The sequence below is a fragment of the Gorilla gorilla genome, chromosome 1 (genome assembly GCF_029281585.2).
Source record: "Gorilla gorilla gorilla isolate KB3781 chromosome 1, NHGRI_mGorGor1-v2.1_pri, whole genome shotgun sequence".
In the NCBI taxonomy this organism is placed as follows: Eukaryota; Metazoa; Chordata; class Mammalia; order Primates; family Hominidae; genus Gorilla; species Gorilla gorilla.
Genome location: NC_073224.2, coordinates 103,478,939 through 103,494,094, shown reverse-complemented (window position 1 = coordinate 103,494,094; position 15,156 = coordinate 103,478,939).

The window sequence follows — 15,156 nt, the reverse complement described above, 5'->3', positions numbered from 1 at the left end:
TGCCCATTCATCCACCACTTCATCTCAACTTCAAACTCTTCCCTTGAAACAAACCAAGGCTCTCCCCTCCTCACGCATTCCTGACAGTGGCCCTCAATCCTCAAATCTGGTCTCCAAGAATCCCTGTCTCTTCTCTGAAGAGGTTGATGCATAAGACTTTACAGTCAGGCTCAGCCAAGGGTACCTGAGCTGCAGCCCCCTAGATGGGGAATGCTCAGGCTAGAGGTCTTGGAAAGTACCATGCACCCTTTAGAAGATACTTGGATACCCACTCTGTTCTATACACTGATCAGCCCAAACCACACTTCAGGGACAAAAGCTGAGGAGACCTCTCCTAGACCCCACAGCCTCACATGGCTGCCAGCATCTGAGGGAGACATGCTGAGTGACCTCCATTTTCCATAGGGTGGGGAATCTTGGGTGAGGACCTCAGAGACAGACATCTAGGAAGGGGACCAGGAATTATAGTTGGTGACAATGACAGACACTATGAGTCTGAAATTTTTATTTATGACTTTGGATCTTTTGCAATCATGATTAAGTCCTTAAAATGAAAATGGTTTATAAGCTCATCTTTAGAACAGCAAGTTAGGGAGAACTGAGAGACTGTCTCACTCTAAGACCAGACATGGAAGAGAAGAAACCCAAATGATAAAGGGGGCAGTGACAGCCCACAAAAGGAAAGGAAAATGGGTAGGATCCTGCAGTCCCCAACTAGAGATCGAAGGACACCAAGGGATTAGCTGGCAGAAAGTCTGAAGCAAGACCACTGTTACCCAAATGGTATTTTCATTAAAATTAGGAAGTGTTCCTTCCACAGGTAAAAGTTATAGCTAATATGTTAATGCTAATGAAAGCAATTAGGATAAACAGCTACTTTGAATAAATTATGTAAATTGAATTATTAAACAAAACAGCACTTTGAATTTTTAATCACAATAATTAGGAACTCAAAGTCACTCACATATAATTTTTTTTAGTTATACTTTAAGTTCTGGGTTACATGTGCACAATGTGCGGGTTTGTTACATAGGTATACTGCCATGTTGGTTTGCTGCACCCATCAACTCGTCATTATGTTAGGTATTTCTCCTAATGCTATCCCTCCCCCCAGCCCCCAACCCCCTGACAGGCCCCAATATGTGATGTTCTCCTCCCTGTGTCCATGTGTTCTCATTGTTCAACTCCCACTTATGAGTGAGAACATGCAGTGTTTGGTTTTCTGTCCTTGTGATAGTTTGCTGAGAATGATAGCTTCCTTCATCCATCACTGGATGAATGATGGCTGGACCTTCATCCATGTCCCCACAAAGGACATGAACTCATCCTTTTTTATGGCTGCATGGTATTCCTTGGTGTATATGTGCCACATTTTCTTTATCCAGTCTACTATTGATGGACATTTGGGTTGGTTCCAAGTCTTTGCTATTGTGAATAGTGCTGCAATAAACATATGTGTGCATGTGTCTTTAGAGCAGCATGATTTATAATCCTTTGGGTATATACCCAGTAATGTGATGGCTGGGTCAAATGGTATTTGTAGTTCTAGATCCTTGAGGAATTGCCGCACTGTCTTCCACAATGGTTGAACTAATTTACACTCCCACCAACAGTGTAAAAGCGTTCCTATTTCTCCACATCCTCTCCAGCATCTGTTGTTTCCTGACTTTTTAATGATCACTATTCTAATTGGCGTGAGATGGTATCTAATTGTAGTTTTGATTTGCATTTCTCTAATGACCAGTGATGATGAGGATTTTTTCATGTGTCTGTTGGCTGCATAAATGTCTTCTTTTGAGAAGTGTCTGTTCATATCCTTTGCCCACTTTATGATGGGGTTGTTTGTTTTTTCTTGTAAATTTGTTTAAGTTCTTTGTAGATTCTGGATATTAGCCCTTTGTCAGATGGATAGATTGTAAAAATTTTCTCCCATTCTGTAGGTTGCCTGTTCACTCTGCTGATAGTTTATTTTGCTGTGCAGAAGCTCTTTAGTTTAATTAGATCCCATTTGTCAATTTTGGCTTTTGTTGCCATTGCTTTTGGTATTTTAGTCATAAAGTCTTTGCCCAAGCCTATGTCCTGAATGGTATTGCCTAGGTTTTCTTCTAGAGTTTTTATGGTTTTAGATCTTACATTTAAGTCTTTAATCCATCTTGATTTAATTTTTGTATAAGGTGTAAGGAAGGGATCCAGTTTCAGCTTTCTATATGGCTAGCCAGTTCTCCCAGCACCATTTATTAAATAGGGAATCCTTTCCCCATTTCTTGTTTTTGTCAGGTTTGTCAAAGATCAGATGGTTGTAGATGTGTGGTGTTATTTCTGAAGGCTCTGTTCTGTTCCATTGGTCTATATCTCTGTTTTGGTACCAGTACCATGCTGTTTTGGTTACTGTAGCCTTGTAGTATAGTTTGAAGTCAGGTAGCATGATGCCTCCGGCTTTGTTCATTTTGCTTAGGATTGTCTTGGCTATGAGGGCTCTTTTTTGGTTCCATATGAACTTTAAAGTAGTTTTTTCCAATTCTGTGAAGAAAGTCAGTGGTAGCTTGATAGCGCTGAATCTATAAATTACTTTGGGCAGTATGGCCATTTTCATGATATTGATTCCTTCTATCCATGAGCATGGAATGTTCTTCCATTTGTTTGTGTCCTCTTTTATTTCCTTGAGCAGTGGTTTGTAGTTCTCCTTGAAGAGGTCCTTCACATCCCTTATAAGTTGGATTCCTAGGTATTTTATTCCCTTGGTAGCAATAGTGAATGGGAGTTCACTCATGATTTGGCTCTCTGTCTTTTATTGGTGTATAGGAATGCTTGTGATTTTTTCACATTGATTTTGTATCCTGAGACTTTGCTGAAGTTGCTTATCAGCTTAAGGAGATTTTGGGCTGAGACAAGGGGTTTTCTAAATGTACAATCATGTCATCTGCAAACAGGGACAATTTGACTTCCTCTTTTCCTAATTGAGTACCCTTTATTTCTTTCTCTTGCATGACTGCCCTGGCCAGAACTTCCAGTACTATGTAGAATAGGAGTGGTGAGAGAGGGCATCCTTGTCTTGTGCTGGTTTTCAAAGGGAATGCTTCCAGCTTTTGCCCATTCAGTATGATATTGGCTGTGGGTTTTTCATACACAGCTCTTATTATTTTGAGATACGTTCCATCAATACCTAGTTTATTGAGAGTTTTTAGCATGAAGGGCTGTTGAATTTTGTCGAAGGCCTTTTCTGTGTCTATTGAGATAATCATGTGGTTTTTGTCATTGGTTCTGTTTACATGATGGATTACATTTATTGATTTGCATATGTTGAACCAGCCTTGCATCCCAGGGATGAAGCCGACTTCGTTGTGGTGGATAAGCTTTTTGATGTGCTGCTGGATTCGGTTTGCCAGTATTTTACTGAGGTTTTTCGCATTGATGTTCATCAAAGACATTGGCCTAAAATTCTCTTTTTTGTTGTGTCTCTGCCAGACTTTGGTGTCAGGATGGTGCTGGCCTCATAGAATGAGTTACGGAGGATTCCCTCTTTTTCTATTGATTGGAATAGTTTCAGAAGGAATGGTACCAGCTCCTCTTTGTACCTCTGGTAGAATTTGGCTGTGAATCTGTCTGGTCCTGGACTTTTTTTGGTTGGTAGGCTATTAATTATTGCCTCAATTTCAGCACCTGTTATTGGTCTATTCAGAGATTCAATTTTTTCCTGGTTTAGTCTTGGGAGGGTGTATGTGTCCAGGAATTTATCCATTTCTTCTAGATTTTCTAATTTATTTGCGTAGAGGTGTTTATAGTATTCTCTGATGGTAGTTTGTATTTCTGTGGGATCAGTGGTGATATCCCCTTTATTATTTTTTAGTGCACCTATTTGATTCTTCTCTCTTTTCTTCTTTGTCTTGCTAGCAGTCTATCAATTTTGTTGATCTTTCAAAAAACCAGTTCCTGGATTCATTGATTTTTTGAAGGGTTTTTTGTGTCCCTATCTCCTTCAGTTCTGCTCTGATCTTAGTTATTCTTGTCTTCTGCTAGCTTTTAAATGTGTTTGCTCTTGCTTCTCTAGTTCATCTTTCCTGCTTTCTCTTGTGGGCATTTAGTGCTATAAATTTCCCTCTGCACACTGCTTTAAATGTGTCCCAGACATTCTGGTACATTGTGTCTTTGTTCTCATTGGTTTCAAAGAACATCTTTATTTCTGCCTTCATTTCGTTGTTGACCCAGTAGTCATTCAGGAGCAGGTTGTTCGGTTTGCATGTAGTTGTGCGGTTTTTAGTGAGTTTTTTAATCCTGAGTTCTAGTTTGATTGCACTGTGGTCTGAGAGACAGTTTGTTGTGATTTCTGTTCTTTTGCATTTGCTGAAGAGTGTTTTCCTTCCAATTATGTGGTCAATTTTAGAATAAGTGCATTGTGATGCTGAGAAGAATGTATATTCTGTTGCAATATTTGGCGTGGAGAGCTCTGTAGATGCCTATTAGGTCCACTTGGTGCAGAGCTGAGTTCAATTCCTGGATATCCTTGTTAATTTTCTGTCTCAATGATCTGTCTAATATTGACAGTGGGGTGTTAAAGTCTCCCATTATTATTGTGTGGGAGTCTAAGTCTCTTTATAGGTCTCTAAGGACTTGCTTTATGAATCTGGGTGCTCCTGTATTGGGTGCACAGATATTTAGTATAGTTAGCTCTTCTTGTTGAATTGATCCCTTTACCATTATGTAATGGCCTTCTTTGTCTCTTTTGATCTTTGTTCATTTAAAGTCTGTTTTATCAGAGACTAGGATTGCAACCCCTGCTTCTTTTCTGCTTTCCATTTGTTTAGTAGATCTTCCTCCATCCCTTTATTTTGAGCCTATGTGTGTCTTTGCATGTGAGATCGTTCTCCTGAATATAGCACATTGATGGGTCTTGACTCTTTATCCAATTTCCCAGTCTGTGTCTTTTAATTGGGGCATTTAGCCCATTTACATTTAAGGTTAATATTGTTATGTGTGAATTTGATCCTGTCATTATGATGCTAGCTTGTTGTTTTGCACGTTAGTTGATGCAAACAACTAACGTTTATGCATGATGACGTTATGATGACGTTTCTTCATAACGTCAATGGTCTTTACAATTTGGCATGTTTTTGCCGTGGCTGGTACCAGTTGTTCCTTTCCATGTTTAGTGCTTCCTTCAGGAGCTCTTGTAAGGCAGGCCTGGTGGTGACAAAATCACTCAGTATTTGCTTGTCTGTAAAGGATTTTATTTCTCCTTCATTTATGAAGCTTAGTTTGGTTGGATATGAAATTCTGGGTTGAAAATTCTTTAAGAATGTTGAATATTGGCCCCCACTCTCTTCTGACTTGTAGAGTTTCTGCCGAGAGATCTACTGTTAGTCTGATGGGCTTCCCTTTGTGGGACCTTTCTCTCTGGCTGCCCTTAACATTTTTTTCTTCATTTCAGCCTTGGTGAATCTGACGATTATGTGTCTTGGGGTTGCTCTTCTAGAGGAATATCTTTGTGGCATTCTCTGTATTTCCCGAATTTGAATGTTGGCCAGCCTTTTTAGGTTGGGGAAGTTCTCTTGGATAATATCCTGAAGAGTGTTTTCTAACTTGGTTCCATTCTCCCTGTCACTTTCAGGTACACCAATCAAACATAGATTTGGTCTTTTCACATAGTCCCATATTCCTTGGAGGCTTTGTTCATTTCTTTTCACTCTTTTTTCTCTAATCTTGTCTTCTTACTTTATTTCATTAATTTGGTCTTCAATCACTGATATCCTTTCTTCCCTTGATCAAATCGGCTATTGAAGCTTTTGTATGCTTCATGAAGTTCTCATGCTGTGTTTTTCAGCTCCATCAGGTCATTTATGTTCTTCTCTACACTGGTTATTCTAGTTAGCCATTCCTCTAACCTTTTTTCAAGGTTTTCAGCTTGCTTGCGATGTGTTAGAACATGCTTCTTTAGCTCGGAGAAGTTTGTTATTACCCACCTTCTGAAACCTACTTCTGTCAACTCATCAAACTCATTCTCCATCCAGTTTTGTTCCCTTGCTGGTGAGGAGTTGTGGTCCTTTGGAGAAGAAATGTTCTGATTTTTGGAATTTTCAGCCTTTCTGCTCTGGTTTCTCCCCATCTTTGTGGTTTTATCTACCTTTGGTCTTTGATATTGGTGACCTACAGATGGGGTTTTGGTGTGGATGTCCTTTTTGTTGATGTTGATGCTATTCCTTTCTGTTTGTTAGTCTTCCTTCTAACAGTCAGGCCCCTCAGCTGCAGGTCTGTTGGAGTTTGCTGGAGGCCCAGACCCTGATTGCCTAGGCATCACCAGCAGAGGCTGCAGAACAGCAAATATTGCTTCCTGATCCTTCCTCTGGAAGCTTCATCCCAGAGGGGCACCAACAAGATGCCAGCCAGAGCTCTCCTGTATGAGGTGTCTCTCTGTCCCTACTGGGAGATGTCTCCCAGTCAGGCTGCACAGGGGTCAGGGACCCACTTAAGGAGGCAGTCTGTCCGTTATCAGAGCACAAATGCCATACTGGGAGAACACTGTTCTCTTCAGAGCTGTCAGGCAGGGACGTTTAAGTCTGGAGAAGCTTTGCCCATAGCTGCCCCTTTCCCCAGGTGCTCTGTCCCAGGGAGATGAGGGTTTTATCTATAAGTCCCTGGCTGGGGCTGCTGCCTTTTGTTCAGATATGCACTGCCCACAGAGGTGGAATCTAGAGAGGCAGTTGGCCTTGCTGAGCTGCAGTGGGCTCTGACCAGTTCAAGCTTCCCGGCAGCTTTATTTACACTATGAGCATAAAACCGCCTACTCAAGCCTCAGCAATGGTGGATGCCCCTCCCTCCAGCAAGCTCCAGCATTCCAGGTCAATTTCAGACTGCTGCTCTAGCAGGGAGAATTTCAAGCCAATGGATATTAGCTTGCTGGGCTCCATGGGCGTGGGACCCACCGAGCCAGGCACCAGAGGAAATCTCCTGGTCTGCCAGTTGCAAAGACCATGGCAAAAGTGCAGTATTTGGGCAGGAGCATACCGTTCTTCCTGGTACAGTCTCTCACAGCTTCCCTTGGCTGGAAAAGGGAAATTCCCTGACTCCTTGCACTTCCCAAGTGAGGTGGTGCCCCACCCTGCTTCAGCTCACCCTCCGTGGACTGCACCCACTGTCCAACCAGTCTTGATGAGATGAACCAATAAACCAGGTACCTCAGTTGGAAATGCAGAAATCACCCATCTTCTGCGTCAATCTCACTGGGAGCTACAGACCGAAGCTGTTCCTATTCAGCCATCTTGGAAGAGCACTCTCTTGGCATACTCAATATGTTTAGTTGCCTTACTTTCTTTTCTTTCTTTTTTCTTTTTTTGTTGAGATAGGGTCTTGCTTTGTCACCCAGGCTGGAATGAAGTGGTGCAATCTTGGCTCACTGCACCCTCGACCTCCCAGCCTTGTGGGCACCCACCTCAGCTTCCCAAATAGCTGAGATTCCAGGTGCACCACTACACCTGGCTAATTTTTGAATTTGTGTAGAGATGGAGTTTCACCATATTGCCCAGGCTGGTCTTGAACTCCTGAGCTCAAACAATCCACCTGCCTTGGCCTCCCAGAGTGCTGGGATTATAGGTGTGAGCCACTGTGCCCAACCTAGTTGTCTTACTTCCTGAAGAGAAATGATCCTGCATGAAAGAGTAACCTGTCATGTTGTGAGAAGGCCTATGAAGGGGGCCCCAGAGTGGATCTGAGAGAGGCCTCTGGGAGCTAAGAATGATTCCAGGCCAGCATCTAACAAGAAAACAGGGGCCTCAGTCACACAGCCATAAGGAAATGAATGATGCCAACAAACTGAATGAGCTTGGGAGCAGATTTTTCCTCAGTCAAGCCTCCAGATGAGAATGCAGCCCTTCAGACCTTAACTTAGCCCTGTAAGGACTTTAGCAGAGGACCTACATAAGTCGTGCCCAGATTTCTGACCCATGGAAACTATGAAATAATAAATGTTGTTGTTTTAAGCTGCTAAGTTTGTGGCCATTTGTTATGCAGCAATAGAAAACAAATACAGTATCTAAGATAATCAGGTAGTCTCCTGGCCACATAAGAGCAAGTCAACAGCTTAGAATGGAATCTTTGATGTATCTTTCTCATAACCATACAAAGACACAAGAAGAATTAATATGTTAAAATCCTACACCTTTAGCAAAATTAGCAGATAAAAAAATCCAATTTTAGTTACAAAGGATGAATATGTTTGGGAGATCCGTAGTACCACAAGGTGATCATAGTTAATACTAATATATTGTATACTTGAAAATTGCTAAGAGTAGATCTTAAATCTTCTCACCACAAAAAAAAAAAACAAGGATGCATGGTGATAGATATGTTAATTAGCTTGATTTAACCATTTCACAACGTATACATGTACCAAAACATCATGTAGTATGCTGTAAATATATATAATTTAAGAAGACAAAAATGGCGAAAAACTTTTTGGTATATGAAAGTAAGTGTGGAGAGGGGAGAGAGCAAGTCAGGAAACTAATACTAGAAGCCATAACAATGAATGGTGAGGTAGTGGAATGGTCAGTGCTATGAGGAAACATGGAGATGGAAAGAGAGACCATTATAATCTGGAATCCACAGCAGATATTCATCACCAGAATGTGAGGGACCACCTAGAGGGGCACTGCTCTGGACAGTTCTAAGAATGAAAAGGGTATTGCATGAGAACTGGTGGAGATCAACAGAAATGACTGGGAGTGCAAGGAGAACAAATGTAGTATCACAATATATCCAGTAAACTACCAATTGAGTGCAACAGATGGAGGAGCCAATGAGCTGAGAAACAGGAGAAGCTATATTAATTTTCTCCCACCTCCAAACACAACTGCCACAGGATACTCCTGTAGCAACCGGACCAGAAAAAAACCAACTCATTCAAATACGAATAATAAAAAGGCAAACTGTCACATCCAAACAAAGCCTCCATTTAAACATATGGCATAAGATCATATTTTATTAACAAAAAACTCATCATTAAAAAAGTTTCCAATAGGCAGAGGGAAAACATATTTCAACATAATTTTCCTAATTGCCTACCTATAAAAAAATTCACAAAACAGAAGTAAAAGGCCTCAAAGAAGAATTTAACTAGGCAATAGGAGGATGTGAAAGAGAAGTGACATAATCATCTCAGGAATTAAGACTAAAATACAAGGAGTACAAAGGGGAGCATGTGCCTCAGAAAACACATGTCAGGGGTCTAGAGAAAAGAAATTTTAAAAGTCCAAAGAAACTAAAATTTTTTAAAAAGACAGAGATAAAAAAGAATTAGAGAGAGTTTGTACACAATATGATGCACTTATTATCTCAGAACTGTACACTTAATACTTATGATGGTAACTGTATGTGTATTTCACCACAATAAAAAATTGGAGGAAAAAAGAATTAAAGCAAAAGTGATCAATGTAGAAGACAGGCAAAGGAGATCCAACATACATATAATTCATATACCAAAAGAAGAAAACCAATGTAAAAGAGTAAATACCTTAAACAATAATTCAAGAAAAAATGTTTTGAAATCAAAGATACAACTCTACATATTGAAAGGCCACACTTTTACCTGTGAGAATTAACTTGCAATAGTAATTGCTAAACCATGTTATGGTACTTAAAATATGAAGAAATAAACTTTTTAGTCAGTCATGTGAAGAGACTAAGCCATTTATAAGAGAAAAAATTAGATTGCCATCAGGCTTCTCAACAACAACATTCACACGCAGATTGTGAAGAAGAACCTACAAGAGACTCATCAAAGAAAACATAGCATTAGCCAAGGATTTTATGTCCAGCCAATCTGTCCTTCAAAGTATAAAGGCTACAGATAAAAACTGTTTTGAATATGTAGTAACTAGGTAAATCTTTTTGCTCCATGAGCCCTGCTATGGTTTGAATGTGTTCCCCAGAATCTATGTGTTGGAAATGTAATTCCCAATGTGATAATTCTGAAAGGTAGGGCCTAATGGGGGGTGTTTAAGTCATGAGGGCTCATGCCTATCTGCCTTCCACTATGTGAGGATGTAACAGAAAGGCCTTCACCAGATGCTTGTGCCGCAGTCTCAGACTTGCCAGCCTCCAGAACGGTAAGCCAATAAATTCCTGTTTATTATAAATTACCCAGTGTCAGGTATACTGTTATAGCAGCACAAAATGGACTAAGGCAAGCTCTTTATTAAGTACTTTACTAGAAAATAATCTTTATCCAGTCAACAAGTTATTGGAGAAATTTCGGCCAAAAAAACTAAAAACTTGTGGTGAGCATTGAATGTGTTTAACTGTAGAACTAGGGCTAAAACAAGTCTGAAGGACACAAAAGTAGATCCAACAAGTGAATGGGCATTTTTAATAAATATTATTGAAACAAGTAGATAGTCATATGGAAAGAGATAAATTTTTTATCCATACCATACACAACACAAAAATAAACTCTAAATGAATCAAAAAATACATACAAAAATTAAAACATTGAATTACTTGAGAAAACATGAATTAATTTTATTATAACATGGGAGTGGTTGGCCTTTCTAAATATGACTCAGAAATCATAAAAGATGATAAATTGGCTACTTAAAGTAAAAAACTCTTGCATACTCCAAAAACTAAAAATGTATCATAAGCAGAGGCAAAAAGCAGATAACAAGCCTGGGAAAAATATTTGCAATTAGTTTCACAAAAAAAGCTAATTTCTCTAATGTATATATTTTTGCATGAAAGCACTTAGAAGCAGAAGACCAACAATCAAATAGAAAAATGGGCAAAGGACAAGAAGAAAGGATGGAAAGAGAGATACAAATCTCCCTTACACATGTGAAAAGATACTCAAGGTCACTTATAAGAGAAATATATATTAAAGTTTCACGTAAATGCCATTTTTAACCAATCAAATTTGTTAGACTTACTTCTATGAATCTTACCTCTTTATAAATTCCAGATCTTTAAAATATTCTGTATATGATCTTTTTTGTCATCTGTGCTTTGCGGATGCTTTCTCTAACTTGGCGGCTTACCTTTGCACTTTCTTAATAGTGTCATTTGATGAACAGTAGTTATTAATTTTAACATAATCCAACTTATAATCTTTTAGGGTTAATGTTTTTTCCATCATTTTTAAGAAGTCTTTTCCTACACCATAAAAAATGAAGATTGGTATATTATCTTCTACATCGCTTATGTTTAGCCCATTGTATGCAAATCTACAATTCACCTGGAATTGATATTTGTGCATCGTGTGAAGGATAGGTTTTATTTTTTCTATAGGAAAATCCAATTATTCTAGCAGCATTTGTTGTAAAGGCAGTTCCTCAAATATTCTCTCCCCTCTCCTCCTACTAGTAATGAAGTGTCACTCTCCCTCTCCCTCTCCCTGTCCCTCTCCCTCTCCCCTTTCCACGGGCTCCCTCTCCCTCTCCCCTTTCCACGCTCTCCCTCTCATGCTGAGCCAAAGCTGGACTGTGCTGCTGCCATCTTGGCTCACTGCAACCTCCCTGCCTGATTCTCCTGCCTCAGCCTGCTGAGTGCCTGCGATTGCAGGTGCGCGCCGCCACGCCTGACTGGTTTTCGAATTTTTTTGGTGGAGACGGGGTTTCGCTGTGTTGGCCGGGCTGGTCTCCAGCTCCTAACCACAAGTGATCCGCCAGCCTCGGCCTCCCAAGGTGCCGGGATTGCAGATGGAGTCTCGTTAACTCAGTGCTCAATGGCGCCCAGGCTGGAGTGCAGTGGCGTGATCTTGGCTCGCTACAACCTCCACCTCCCAGCCACCTGCCTTGGCCCCTCAAAGTGCGGAGATTGCAGCCTCTGCCCGGCTGCCACCCCATCTGGGAAGTGAGGAGCGTCTCTGCCTAGCCGCCCATGGTCTGGGATGTGAGGAGCCCCTCTGCCTGGCTGCCCAGTCTGGAAAGTGAGGAGCGTCTCTGCCCGGCTGCCATCCCACCTGGGAAGTGAGGAGTGCCTCTTCCCAGCCGCCATCCCATCTAGGAAGTGAGGAGCGTCTCTGCCCGGCCGCCCATTGTCTGAGATGTGGGGAGTGCCTCGGCCCGGCCGTGACCCCGTCTGGGAGGTGAAGAGCGTCTCTGCCTGGCCACCCCATCTGAGAAGTGAGGAGACCCTCCGCCTGGCAATCGCCCCGTCTGAGAGGTGAGGAGCCCCTCCGCCCAGCAGCTGCCCCGTCTGAGAAGTGAGGAGCCCCTCCGCCCGGCTGCCACCCCGTCTGGGAAGTGAGGAGCGTCTCCGCCCAGCAGCCACCCCGTCTGGGAGGGAGGTGGGGGTCAGCCCCCGCCAGGCCAGCTGCCCCATCTGGGAGGGAGATGGGGGGTCAGCCCCCCGCCTGGCCAGCCTCCCCGTCCGGGAGGTGAGGGGCGCCTCTGCCCGGCAGCCCCTACTGGGAAGTGAGGAGCCCCTCTGCCCGGCCAGCTGCCCCGTCCGGGAGGGAGGTGGGGGGTCAGCCCCCCACCCGGCCAGCCGCCCCGTCTGGGAGGGAGGTGGGGGGTCAGCCCCCCACCCGGCCAGCCGCCCCGTCTGGGAGGGAGGTGGGGGGGTCAGCCCCCTGCCCGGCCAGCCGCCCCGTCCCGGAGGTGAGGGGCGCCTCTGCCCAGCTGCCCCCACTGGGAAGTGAGGAGCCCCTCTGCCTGGCCACCACCCCGTCTAGGAGGTGTACCCAACAGCTCATTGAGAACAGGCCATGATGACAATGGTGGTTTTGTGGAATAGAAAAGGGGGCAAGGTGGGGAAAAGATTGAGAAATCGGAAGGTTGCTGTGTCTGTGTAGAAAGAAGTAGATATGGGAGACTCTTCATTTTGTTCTGTACTAAGAAAAATTCTTCTGCCTTGGGATCCTGTTGATCTATGACCTTACCCCCAACCCTGTGCTCTCTGAAACATGTGCTGTGTCCACTCAGGGTTAAATGGATTAAGGGCGGTGCAAGATGTGCTTTGTTAAACAGATGCTTGAAGGCAGCATGCTCGTTAAGAGTCATCACCACTCCCTAATCTCAAGTGCCCAGGGACACAAACACTCTGCCTAGGAAAACCAGAGACCTTTGTTCACTTGTTTGTCTGCTGACCTTCCCTCCACTACTGTCCTATGACCCTGCCAAATCCCCCTCTGCGAGAAACACCCAAGAATGATCAATAAAAAAATAAAAATAAAAAATAAAAAAATTTAAAAAAAAATTAAAAAAAAAAAAAAAGTGTCAGCCCGGCCAACATGGTGAAACCCTGTCTCTACTCAAAATACAAAAATTAGCTGGACGTGGTGGCACACACCAGTAGTCCCAGCTACTCAGGAAGCTGAGGCAGGAGAATCGCTTGAACCTGGGAAGAGGAGGTTGCAGTGAGCCAAGATCGCACCACTGCACTCCACCCTGGGCAACAGAGTGAGATTTTGTCTTCAAAACAAAAAAAAAAAGAAGAAAAGTGTACTTTTCTGTCTTAGTAGTATTGATCTGGCCATGTGATTTGCTTTGGCAAATAAGTAGATCACGGAAGTGAGGTGCAAAAGCTTGAAATTTACATATGCATTTGGGCCCCAGAATAATTATGCATGGGGCTGTTCTGTGTCTAGTCTGGAGCAAGAAGCCAAACCCAGACAGAGCCACAACTTGAAGCAAAGCCTGTCAGTCAACTCTAAATCAGCTCATTCACACTTGTTTCTCAGTGTGAGAATAAATGCTTATTGTTGTATTCTGCTAAGTTTTGAGGTGATTTGTGAGGCAACATTATTGTGGCCAGTGCTACACTGGGGAACCAATATATTATTTTAAAGAATCAAGCTTTTGTTTGGGGGGGGTGTGTGTGTGTGTGTGTACATATTGTTTTTTATTTTTTCTGTATGAACTCTATCTCATGGTATTCAAATGGTTGGTAAATGGAAGTTTCCCTTTATAAAAGTATTCCAGCTAATAAATGAAGCTGGAATTATTGAATTATAATATCAGCATTTTATCATCCCTAATAAATTTCTGAACATAATTATCAGTGGCTGCTAACATCAAAAAGAAGAGCTAAATAAGCCATCAGGCATTATGTGACTTCTGATGGAAGAATCTAACCCCATCATTAAGTATTCTTGCCCTCAAAAAAATTGAACCAAAAACCTCTAGATCTACCAACTCACAGGAAATTTCAGAGCAGAGAGATGTGTTAAAATGTACCATGGATACAAAATTGCAAAATCTATGCTGTGGAAAACTGTAGCAAACCAAACTAGTTTCTTCAACAAATAAATAGCAAGGAAAAAAAGAGATGCTAGGAGCCTACAGATTAGAGGAATTATAAAAGACATATCAAACACAATGTATGGGCTGGGTGCACTGGCTCACATCTGTAATCCCAGCACTTTGGGAGTCCGGAGTGGGTGGATCACTTGAGGCCAGGAGTTCAAGACCAGCCTGACCAAAATGGTGAAACCCTGTCTCTACTAAAAACACAAAAATTAGCCAGGAGTGGTTGCAGGCACCTGTAATCCCAGCCATTCAGGAGGCTGAGGCCTTAGAATCGCTTGAGCCCTGGAGGCAGAGGTTGCAGTGAGCCAAGACTACACCACTGCACTCCAGCCTGGGTGACAGAGTGAGATTCTGTCTCAAAAAAAATAAAAAATAAAAAATAAATTTAAAAAACCACAACGTATGGACCTTATTTGGATGCCAATTCTAACAAACAGGAAAAAAGCAAGACAAATTCGTGCACAGACTCAGCATTTTATGATATTGAGAAATTATTATTGATTGTTGATTCTTTTAGGCATGATAATGATATTGACTATTTCTTACTGTCATTTTATTTCAGCAACATATAATGAAATGTTTATAGGTGACATTGTATGATACATATGAATTTCTTTTGCAGAAATGTGTGGGGAGTATGGTTTAAATGTAATTAGCCATGAATTAATCATTTAAGCTAGATTTTGGGTACATATGAGTTAAATATATTAGTCTCTATAGGTTTGTATAAATTTAAAATATTCCATAAGGGGGTATTTTTATTATGCTGCCTCATACAACAAGTTGGAGAGTGTTCCTCTTTTCCTACTATAAAAAGGTTGTTTAAAATGGATGTTATTTCTAACTTCTTCACTTGTAGAATTCATTAGTGAAGATACCTCAGACTAACTTTTTTAATTGTTGTTTTGTGTTGTTTTGTTAT